The sequence below is a fragment of the Myotis yumanensis genome, unplaced genomic scaffold (assembly GCF_028538775.1).
Source record: "Myotis yumanensis isolate MYYU_CA2020_CCGP unplaced genomic scaffold, mMyoYum1.0.hap1 SCAF_2, whole genome shotgun sequence".
Classification (NCBI taxonomy): Eukaryota; Metazoa; Chordata; class Mammalia; order Chiroptera; family Vespertilionidae; genus Myotis; species Myotis yumanensis.
The window spans coordinates 133,491,832-133,504,463 of NW_027223753.1; positions in this window are offsets into that span (position 1 = coordinate 133,491,832).

The window sequence follows — 12,632 nt, forward strand, 5'->3', positions numbered from 1 at the left end:
TGTGGGCACACAGGTGCATATACACTTCTTATGCATACATATCCATGGGGAAGGATGGAGCACAAAATGAAAAGTTTCAAAATATTCTGATATGAATATATATATAGGTGTCCAAAATGACCCAGTAAGTATTTATCCTTAATAACTTTATAGGGGTAAAAGCTACCAACTTGTAAAAAACTCAAATTGCATGTTTAATTATTTGTAGGTTTTTATGCTTGTTTAACTTTCCACATTTTCAAAGATCATTTTTAAATTTTGTGTTTCTACAGAGGCTCAGAAATAAAAAGAAAATTAAATGAGTTATTTAACATTCACAAAACTATACAGGACAAGGGAAATTCAAATAGTTCCCATTTTACATGATGGTCTTTATAATTTGTAGCATTTATCCTTCTGGAATGATTAAAGCTTAAAACTGCACTGTGGCATTTTGTACAACTGTAAAACATGTATTACCTTGAAACTGTTCAGTTTGTGCTCCGTCTTTCTCTATGCAAATGAATGTATAAGAACTGCGTATGCACCTGTCCATCTACAAGTTCAAAGAAGCTAAGATAGAGATTATAGTTGCTGTTGGTTTCATCTTACTAGTATTTTTTTTCTTCTTCCTTTGAAAAGAAGCTCTATTTTCTGGCCAAATATGTTGGCATGTCAGCCAGACCAGCCAAGTCATTGCTTGTCTACCTGCCTTGCATCAATGCATCTAGGGGTAAACGTCCATCCATGCTTGACCAATCTGTACCGATAACTTCGAAAATTAAATCCGAATAGATGGAGTTTGAGGGGTGATGGTGATGGTGGTGGTTAGTTATTGTTTGTCTGCAACTCCAATTAAGGTTTTTCCACCGCTAGACTTGCTTCAATTCCTCTCTTTTGAAAGACCGGGCTGTTTTACCAAATCCTCTAATTTGATAGACCAGGCTGTTTTACCAATTCCTCTGTTTTGAAAGACCAGGCTGTTTTAACTAGCCACTAAGCCTTCCCACTAACTTTTCAATAAGTTCCTGGCTTTTTTCCTCAATTAGCCTAAGCCCTTTACTATTGTTTGTGGCCTAATGTTCCTTAATTGATGCAAATTAGCTTCAATATGATCATTCTTCCATTGTAATAGTTAAAATTACATAACTGAGAAAGGGGAACTCATTATATTCTGCTGATTTATATTGAATAAATAAGAGATATGAATATATTCAGTATGTATACTTGACTAATTAGAAAGTACATTAAGTAGACATAGTATCCAATCTTTGCATGCATTTCTACCACCATCATCACTAAACCATAACAGCAATATTAGCAGATAATGCCTTTTAATACCATTTACCACTTTTCTGTGGGAGAACAAAGCAGTCCACACCATCCCAGATACTTCCTTACACACTAACCAACTTTATTTCACCTCCCATATAGACCAGCCACTAATTCATGCTTCATGCAAAGAGTTTTGCATTGAGAATTCTGCATGCAGAATTCCGCATACACAATTCTGATAATACAGATTGTAATACCCCTCCCCTGCATTCACTCCTCACATTTCTATGAAAGTGGTCTTTGTTAAGGTAGAATGTATTAGAGCATAGCATGCAATTGCAAAGTAATATGTATTTATCTGTTCCACTAAGAATATTGTTAAATGGGAAAAGGGAATAAAATTTCTTACATGGTACCAATTCCTTTTTTTGGAATTTACTATTTATTCTTATTTTCTATTTGATAGCAAATATTTATAATATCTGTATATATTGTTTTTTTGTGTGTAAAAAATGCACATATATATTCTTTTGAGATTCAAAATCCTCCATAAGCTTGTCTTCATTTTCTTCCTCATTCCAGTATACCTAACATTAATTAAACTCCAAAATACTTTTTTTAAAATCTAGTATTTTCTACAGCAGCTACCAGAGAGTGATTAAAGTATCTAAAATTATGTTTTATGTAGTAAAGGTAGCTTTAATTTTCTACAAGTAGAAAATTGAGCCCCTTCAAACCATTCTCCCATATTACTGTGTTGTGCCTTTCTTTAAAATTCATAGTAATGTTTATATTGTATGATTTTTATTTATTCTTAACATAGCAGTGTTTTGGAGGTATTCTCTTACAGAGGGAATGACTTAGAGTTTGCTATTTTTCATTCCTAAAAGTCAAAGGATTCATCAATGATAAAAAGAAATGAGTTATTTTTTAGTAATTTTTATTGGATTTATTGAGGTGACATCTATCCTATCTAATAAAAGAGAAACCTGGTAATTAGCTGTACATCCGCTACCATTCCCATTGGCTAATCAGGGCGATATGCAAATTAACTGTCAGCCAAGCTGGCAGCTGGCAGCCAGGCACTGAAGCGAACAGGGAGGATTGCTTGCTCCAGTGACTGTGGACTCCAACGTTCCCTGCCTGACTTGCCGGCCTCTCAGCTTGCAACCCTAAGCAACTATGTTGCAAATATAGAAGCTAAACAAAACCCCAGAAACCTGCTTTAGTCAGCCGGGCTTCAGCCAGCTGGACCGCAACATTTTATCAAATACAGAAGGTAAACAAAGGCCAGAAACCTGCATTCAGAAGCTGAGGCCTCAGAGCTAAAGCTGGCCCAGAATAAAAAAAGAAAAAAAGGAGAGGTTGGGAGCTTTAGTCAACGTCCAGCCTGAAAACAGCCCTCAGCTCCTCAGTCAGACTGGCCAGGCACCCCAGTGGGGACCCCCACCCTGATCAAAGACACCCTTCAGGGCAAACCAGCCGGCCCACACCCGTGCACCAGGCCTCTATCCTATATAGTAAAATGGTAATATGCCTCCCGGCACTGGGGTCAGCATGACAGGGGGCAGCCCCCAAACTCCCTGATTGCCCTGCACCTCTGTGTGTGACAGGGGGTGGGGCCACAACCTCCTTATCCGCCCTGCTCTGTTTGTGACAGGGGAAGACACCTCAACCCCCTGATCAGCCGTGCTCTGTGCCTGATAGGGGGAAGCTCCCCAACCCCGTGATTGCCCTGCGGCTCTGTGTGTGATAGGGTGCGGCGCCCCAACCCACTGATCAGCCCTGCTCTGTGGGTGATAGAGGGTGGTGCCCCAACACCCCTATTGGCTCTGCTCTGTGCGTGACAGAGGGGAGCTCCTCAACCCCCTGATCAGCCCTGCTCTGTGTGTGACAAAGTACGGAGCCCCAACCCCCTGATGGGCCCTGCTCTGTGCATGACAGGGGGTGGCGCTGCAACATCCCCATCGACTCTGCCTTGAGTGTGACAGGGGGCGGTGCCCCAACCCCCCAATTGGCCCTACCCTGAGCATGACTGAGGGTGGCATCGCAACCTCCATATCCGCCTTGCTCTGTGCATGATGGGGTGGCGCCCCAACTCCCCAATTGGCCCTGGTCTGAACCTGACCAGGGGCTGCACTTAGGGATTGCGCCTGCCCTCTGCCACCTGGGAGCAGGCCTAAGACAGCAGGTCATTATCTCCTGAGGCATCTCAGACTGTGAGAGGACACAGGCCGGGCTGGGGGACCCCTCTCCCACTGCCCCCCGAATGCACAAATTTTTGTGCACCAGGCCTCTAGTATATATATAAAAGCCTAAGTGACTTGCTGACTGACCAGCCAGTAGCTATGAAATTCAATGACCACTAAGGGGCAGACACTCAACACACGGGCATGGAAACATGGAACAGACTGATGAATCTCAGAGGGAAGTGGGGAGGATGGGAAGAGATTAACCAAAGATCTTATATGCATACTAGAGACCCAGTGCACACCAGTGGGGTCCCTCAGCCTGGCCTGTAGAGATCAGGCTGAAACTGGCTCTCAGACATCCCCCAAGGGGTCCTGGATTATGAGCGGGCCCAGGTCAGGCCGAGAGACCCCACCAGTGCACAAATCTGTGCACTGGGCCTATAGTTGGTTATTAAAATCATACAAGTTTAATGTGTAAAGCACAATGAAACAATATCTACACAATGCAGTATGTACTCATTGCCCAAAGTACCATACTATTGTCTGTGTCTATACACTAGGTTTGTGGTTGGCAAACCTCGGCTCGCGAGCCACATGGGCTCTTTGGCCCCTTGAGTGTAATTCTTCCACAAAATACCATGTGTGGGCGCTCATGTACAGTGCGATTGAACTTGGTCGCCCATGCACAGAAGTCGGTATTTTGTGGAAGAGCCAGTATTTTGTGGAAGAGCCACACTCAAGGGGCCAAAAAGCCACATGTGGTTCATGAGCCGCGGTTTGCCGAGCCACAGTTTGGCGACCACTGCACTAGGTGTACCGGTTAATAAGAGCAGTTTTGTAATCAAGGAAGAAATAATAATTTCAAGTGAAACATCAAAAGTGCTTTATTCAAAGTAATGTCCATCACTAGCTACACATTGCCCCCATATTTCAGGTAATTTCTAGATACAGTCCCAATAGAACTTTTCTTGTTTTGAGGCAAACCATTCAGAGACTCAATTTCCACTTCTTCATATGTTTTGAAGTGCTGCTCAAAAAGTGTGTGTGACATCAATCAGAACAAGTGGTAATCTGAAGGAGCAAGGTCTGGTGAATACAAAGGTTGGGTTAATACTTCCAAGGCAAGATCTTTTAATGTGTCTTCAACTGGTTTTGAAGTGTGTGATGGTGCATTATCATGAAGCAAAATTACTTTGCTCTGTCTTCTGGCCCATTCTGGTCATTTCACGATCAAAATGTGGTTCAAATTGATTATTGGTTGTCGGTAGCGATCAGTATCAATGGTTTCACCTGGTTTTAGAAGCTCATAATACACCACACCTTCCTGATCCCACCAAACACAGAGCATTATCTTCTTTCCTTTCTGAAGTGATTTGGCCTTGCAGTTGATGTTGATGTTGATGGTTGACCTGGATCAACACATGATTTTGTGCATTTGGTATTCTCAAAATAAATCCACCTTTCATCGCCAGTCACATTTTGATGCAAAAAAGACTTTCTTTCGTGCCATTGAAGCAACATTTTACTGATGACTTTTCAGTTTTTCATTTGTCTTTCCTTCAGTTGATGTGGCACCTATTTTCCTTCCTTTAAAATCTTTCCCATTGCTTGTAAATGATACGAAATTGTTTGCTGAGCAATGTTTAATCTTTCTGCAAGTTGTTTTTGAGTTTGACACCCATCTTTATCCAATAATACTTGTAATGGTTGGTCTTCAAACTTTTTCAGTTGACCTGGACTTTCTTTGTCTTTCAAATCGAAATCATCACTTTTAAAGCATTTAAACCAGCATTCACCATAAGCTTCCTGAAGTATATGATAACTTTTTCTTTAAAATAAATGAATGAAAACTTCCTGCAAATGTTCTTTTTTGGCACAAAATTCAACATTTTTAAGCGTACAAATATCTATAATGTTAACACCTTCAGCAAATTTGGCATTGAGGTTTTGAAGCTTGCTGTCGATACAACAAAATAGCATGCATATCAAATAGCATATATATCAACATATGTGTAACTACATCTATTGAAAAGAAATACACATTATTAACTGGTACACCTAGTATATATTTGCTTAATCAGTTCATCTCCTTTTTTACACAGTCCCCTTACCACCCTCCCCACTGACAGCTGTCAGTCTGTTCTATGTTATGTATTCTTCTGGTTTTTGTTTTTTTTTGTCAAATTATTTTGCTTATTAGATTCCACATATAAGGGAGATCATATAGTACTGTCATTTTCTGATGGACTTCTTTCACTTAGCATAATGTCCAGATCCATCCATATTGTCACAAAAGATTTTCTTCATTTATATGACTGAGTGGTATTTCATTATGTAAATGAAATTTTTAAAAATATTTTAAAATTTATTTTTTATTTTTAAAAATCTTTATTGTTGAAAGTTATTAAATAAGTCCCCTTTTCTCCCCATTGACCCCATCTAGCCTGTCCGCGCCCCGTACCCGAGGCTTTTACCACACTACTGTCTGTGTCCATGGGTTATGCATATGTGCATACAAGTTCTTTGGTTGATTTCTTCCCACAGACCCACCCACCCCTGCCTTCCCACTAAAATTCCACAGTCTGTTCCATGCTTCTGTGTCTCTGGATCAATTTTATTCATCAGTTTATTTTGTTCATTAGATTCCACATATGAGATCATGCAATACTTTTCTTTCTCTGACTGGCTTATTTTGCTTAGCAAAATATTCTCCTGGTCCCTCCACGCTTTCTCAGAGGCTAACAGATGCTTCATTTTTACTGCTGTCTAGTATTCCATGGTATAAATGTACAACTTTTTTATCCACTCACCTACTCATGGACATTTGGGCTGTTTCCAGGTCTTAGCTATTGTAAATTGTGCTTCTATGAACATAGGGGTGCAGATATTCTTCATGATTAGTGTTTCAGATTTCTTAGGATATATTTCTAGAAGTGGGATAACTGGGTCAAATGGCAGTTTCATTTTAAATTTTTTGAGGAAATTTTATAAATGCTTAACATAGTGGCTGCACCAGTCTGCATTCCCACCAGCAGTGTACTAGGGTCCCCTTTTTGTCCACATCCTCACCAAGACTTGTCATTTGTTGATTTGTTGATGGTAGCCATTCTAACACCTGTGAGGTGATAACTCATTGTCATTTTAATTTGTATCTCTCTGATGATTAGTGATTTTGAGCATTTTTGTCATGTGGCCCTTGTCCATTTGTATGTCCTCTTTGGAGAAGTGTCTATTTAAGTACTTTGAACATTTTTTTAAATTGGATTGTTTTCCTTCCTTTTGTTAAGTTGTCTGAGTTTCTTATATATTTTGTATATTAACCTTTTATCTGCTGTATCACTGTCAAATATGTTCTCCCATAGAGTGGGCTTTCTTTTACTTTTGTTGATGGTTTCTTTTCCCGTGCAGAGCTTTTATTTTGATGTAATGCATTTTTTTTGTTTTTTTTTCTTGGCTTTCTTAGCCCTAAGAGATGTATCTGTGAACATATTGCTGCAAGAGATGTCCAAGACTTTGCTACCAGGTTCGATTCCAGTCAAGAGCACATACCCAGGTTTCAGGTTCTATCCTCAGTGTGGGGCATGCAGGAGGCAGCCAATCAATGATTCTCTCATCATTGATGTTTCTATCTCTCTCTCTCCCTCTCCCTTCCTCTCTGAAATCAATAAAAAATATATTTAAAAAAAAATCTTCCAGGTATGCCATAATTTTGTCTGAGCAAAAAATATACCAGAGGTTTGTTTATTTATATTCATTTTTTAAATAATTTTTTTTATTTTCAATAATTGTTGACATATCCTATATAATAATACCCTAATATGCAAATTGACTGAATGGAGGAACAACCAGTCGCTATGACATGCACTGATCACCAGGGGCAGATGCTCAATGCAGGAATTGCCCCCTGGTGGTCAGTGCACTCCCATAGCGGGAGCAGTCTCAGCCAGAAGCCAGGCTCACAGCTGGCAAATGCAGCTGCGGTGGCGGGAGCCTCTCCAGCCTCCACAGAAGCACTAAGGACCCCTAGGGGATATCCAACTGCTGGCTTAGTTTTGTATTTCCCCCATTGTTGTTTTAAATCACCCAAATTTGGCAATTATTTATTATCATAAAATAACCTAGATTAATATAAATACTACAGACATTGATTCTAGGTTTGGGATGTTGTGAAAACAAAACCTAATATATGAAGCATTGTCTTGGCAAAAGTGATGAGGAAACTGAGTCTGAAGATGGAGGATCCATGCTATTCATTGACAAATAACTTATAAAATGGACTTCTGAAGGAACATGGAAGGGTGATCATGTACTTAATGGCCTTGTATGGTTAGAGCAGTGATGGCGAACCTTTTGAGCTTGGCATGTCAGCATTTTGAAAAACCTTAACTTAACTCTGGTGCCATGTCACATATAGAAATTTTTTGATATTTGCAACCATAGTAAAACAAAAATTTAATTTTTGATATTTATTTGATATATTTAAATGCCAATTAACAAAGAAAAATCAACCAAAAAAATGAGTTCACGTGTCACCTCTGACACGTGTGTCATAGATTCGCCATCACTGGTCTAGAGGAAGAAGATAGCAAGCAAAGTGAACATGAATAGTACTGATTGTGGTTGGAAGACATTACATGAAAGAAGTGAGTTCAGAAAACAATTAGACCATTTAACAAACAAGAATAAAAAGAAAGAGAAACAAATTAGAAACTTGGAGATTTCTGAAGTTGGAAGAGGCAACTATTTCTCTGCTCCTCACTGTACATGTAAAACTTAAAGGCCTTGAATGGCAAGAATTAAATAAGCAGATAAGCATCATCTCTGTTACTATAATTTCTGAATGCATTAAAGTATCTCAGATTTAAGATCCAGCTAAGAATGTGGCTGAGTCAACCTTTTTTAATTTTAATTTTTAACACATTTTTATTGATTTTAGAGAGGAAAGGAGAGGGAGAGAGAGATACAAGCATCAATGATGAGAGAGAATCATTGATCAGCTGCCTCTTGCACACCCTCATTGGGGGGCCCACAACCCAAGCCTGTGCTCTGACCAGAAATCTAGCAATGACCTCCCGGTTCATAGGTCAATGCTTAACCACTAAGCTATGCCAGCCAGGCTGAGTCAACCTTTTAATTAGTTAAAATGTCTCATGGAAAAGAGATTGAGGTACATATCAATCCCAAAGCTACCATAATCAAGTACACAGAATCACCATTAGGTCAAAAAAGAGAGAAAGTAGTGAAAGAAAAACTAAATACTGCACATTTAAAAACAATGTCCTGAGGGGAACACTGCATTGGGCTATTAGCATGTGTTATTGATTGGAATCAAAGAGTTTACAAAATTTTCAAGAGGTTTTCCAGTAAAGGAAGCAAAGATTAAACTAAAAGTAAACTCTGGCTGAAGACTTAATGCGAACATTTGGCTTGCAAGCTTATATAAGCAGGAATTGGTCTGAGAAAATTGCTCAGCCACAAAGAAAGTTATAGTTCCCCAACTCCCCATTCTCATGTAACAAGGAGGAAAATGGTAAAGAAAGATTTCTTCTCAGGGACCATGGTCAGTTAGGAAGTACTTTTCCTGAGCAGTAACAGGGTATAATGAAGGAGTATTCCCCTCCCCACCAAGTAGGAAGCCCTTGGGACTTCTGAATTTCTACAGACTGGTGTCTTCTATGTGACTCCCATTCATCTACTCAAAAAATGAAAGTGCTCATTGCAATAATCCTATTTACTCCTCAAAAATGGACGTTGGAGCAAATCTGTCTTTTTAGTTATAGGTATCTGAATCAGGAGCAACCACATTTGGACCTAGTATAGAGTCTACCATAAAAACCAAGAATTCTTTGACTTTGAGCTAATTGCCACAATTAGATGGAACTTGGAGACACTAAAAGGACTATGGTAGTTATTAGTATTGATCAACAATACTGCTGATTATTATCCTTACAGGAGGTATGGATAAACTTCCCTGATGACTTGCTTTGGCTTATGAAAATAAAGCAAAAATGGCACATGTAACTTTTTTGGATAAAATATTTAAGAATATTTGAAATATTTTCTATCTGTTTTCCCTCTTCCATGGAACTCACACAAGCCCATATTTACATAGAAGTGCAAATATGACACAGCTCATGGAAGACCACCATAAGGAGAATCTCTATGGCATACACAGGACATTTTATGAACAAGAAATAAGGTTTTATTTTTTTAACCCAATGAGATTTTGAGGTGTTCTTTTTTAATTTCTTTCTTTTTAAATCTTTATTGTTGAAAGTATTACATATGTCCTCTTTCCCCCGCATTGATCCTTTTTAGCTCACCCCCACCACCTGCCCCAGGAACAAAAGTCTTTGGTTGATCTCTTCCCACCCACTGAACCAATCACTTCATCCTTTCCTCAGAGATTGGACAGTCTGTTCCATACTTCTGTGTCTCTGGATGTATTTTGTTCATCAGTTTATTTTATTCATTAGATTCAACATGACTGAGATCATGTGATACTTGTCTGTCTCTGCTTTGCTTATTTCACTTAGCATAATACTCTCCAGGCCCCTCCAGGCTGTCTTAAAGGGTAAGAAATCCATCTTTGTTACTGCTGTATAGTATTCAATGATGTAAATGTACTCCAGCTTCTTTATCCACTCATCTACTGATAGGTACTTTCACTGATTCCAGATTTTAGCTATTATAAATTGTGCTGCTATGAACATAGGGGTGCATACATTTTTTATGATTGGTGTTTTGGGTTTCTTAGGATATATACCTAGAAGTGGTATCATTGGGTTAAATGGCAGTTCCATATTTAATTTTTTAAAAAAATATATTTTATTGATTTTTTACAGAGAGGAAGGGAGAGAGATAGTTAGAAACATCAATGAGAGAGAAACATTGATCAGCTGCCTCCTGCACACCTCCTACTGGGGATGTGCCAGCAACCCAGGTACATGCCCTTGACCGGAAACCAACCTGGGACCTTTCAGTCTGCAGGCCAATGCTCTATCCACAGAACCAAACTGGTTAGGACCCATATTTAATTTTTTAAGGAAACTCCACACTGTTTTCCATAATGGCTGCTCCAGTCTGTATTCCTACCAGCAGTGTACTAGGGTTCCCTTTTCTCCACATCCTTGCCATCACTTGTCATTGGTTGGTTTGTTGATGGTAGCCAATCTGCCAGGTGTTAGGAAACACCTAATTTTAATTTTAATTTGCATCTCTCTGATGATTAGTGACTGCAAATATTTCCATATGTGTCTTGGCCATCTGTATGTCCAATTTGGAGAAGTGTCTATTTAGATCCTTTGCCCATTATTAATTGCAGTTTTTCTTCCTTTTGTTAAGTTGTATGAGTTCCTTATATATTTTGGAGATTTACCCTTTATCAGATGTATCAATGCTAAATATGTTCTCCCATACAGTGGGCTACCATTTTGTTTTGTTGATGATTTATTTTGCTGTGCAGAAGCTTTTTATTTTGATGTAGTCCCACTTGTTTATTTTCTCCTTAGGTGCCCTTGCCCTAGGAGATGTACCTGTAAACATATTGCTGTGAGAGATGTCTGAGATTTTACTGCCTATGGTTTCTTCTAGGATTCTTATGTTTTGCAACCTAAATTTAAGACTTTTATCCATTTTGAGGTTATTATTGCCTATGGTGTAAGTTGATGATCCAGTTTTGTTATTTTCTTTTAGTTTGTTTTGCATGTATCTGTCCAATTTTCCCAACACCATTTATTGAAGAGACTATCTAGACTCCATTGTATGGCTCTTGCCTCCTTTGTCAAATATTAATTGGGTATAATGGCTTTTGTCAATTTCTGGGATCTCTGTTCTGTTCCATTAGTCTATATGCCTGTTCGTGTGCCAGTACCAAGCTGTATTGATTACTGTGGCTTTGTGGTATAACTTGATATCTGATATTGTGATCCCTCCAACTTTGTTCTTTATCAAGATTGCTGCAGCTATCTGGTGTATAATTTGGTTCAATATAAATTTTTGAAGTCTTTGTTCTAGATCTGTTAAATATTCCATTGGTATTTTAATAGTGATTGCATTGAATCTATAGATTGTTTTTGGTAATATGGACATTTTAATGATGTTAATTCTACCAATCTATGAACACAGTATATTTTTCCACTTGTTTATGTCTTCCCTATCTCTTTTTCCAAAATCCTGTAGTTTTCCAATTACAAGTCTTTACCTCCTTGGTATCTTAATTTTTTATTGAAAAGTTAAATGGTATTGTTTGTTTAGTTTCTCTTTCTGATAATTAATTATTGGCATAGATTTTTGGGTGTTAATTTTATATCCTGTTACATTGCCGAATTTATTTATTAAATCTAGTAGTTTTTTGATGGAGTCTTTAGGGTTTTCTATGTACAATATCATGTCATCTGAGAGTAATGATAGTTTTACTTCCTCCTTTCCAATTTGGATGCCTTTTATGTTTTCTTCTTGTCAGATCGCTGTGGCTAGCACTTCCAATTCTATGTTGAATATGAGCGGTGAAAACAGACATCCCTGTCTTATTCCTGTTCTTAGGGAAATGATTTTAGTTTTTGCCCATTGAGTATGATGTTCGCTGTAGGTTTGTCATATATGGCCTTTATTATATTGAGATATGATCCCTCTATTCCCACTTTGCTGAGAATTTTTTATTAAAAATGAGTGTTAGATTTTATCAAATGTTTTTTTTCTATGTCTATTGATAGGACCATGTGATTTTTATCTCTCAATTTGTTTATGTGATGCATCACATTTATTGATTTCCGAATATTATACCAGTCTTGTGTCCCTGGAATAAATCCAACTTTGTCATGGTAAATCTTTTTAATATACGGTTGGATACAATTTGCTAATATTTTGTTGAGGATTTTAGCATCTATGAGCATCAGGGTTATTGGCCTGTAATTCTCTTTCTGTGTAGTGCCATTATCTGGTTTTGGAATTAAGATAAAGTTGACCTCATAAAAAGATCTTGGAATTTTCCTTCATCCCTTATGAAGCCATCTAGACCAGGGCTTTTGTTTGCTGGGAGGGTTTTTTATTTTATTTTATTGCTTCAATATCATTAATGTTTATTTGCCTATTCAAGTTTTCTATTCTTCCTGATTGAGTTTTGGAAGATTATATTTTTCTAGAAATTTTCCAATTTCATGCACTTTTTGCAGCTTGGTGGCATAT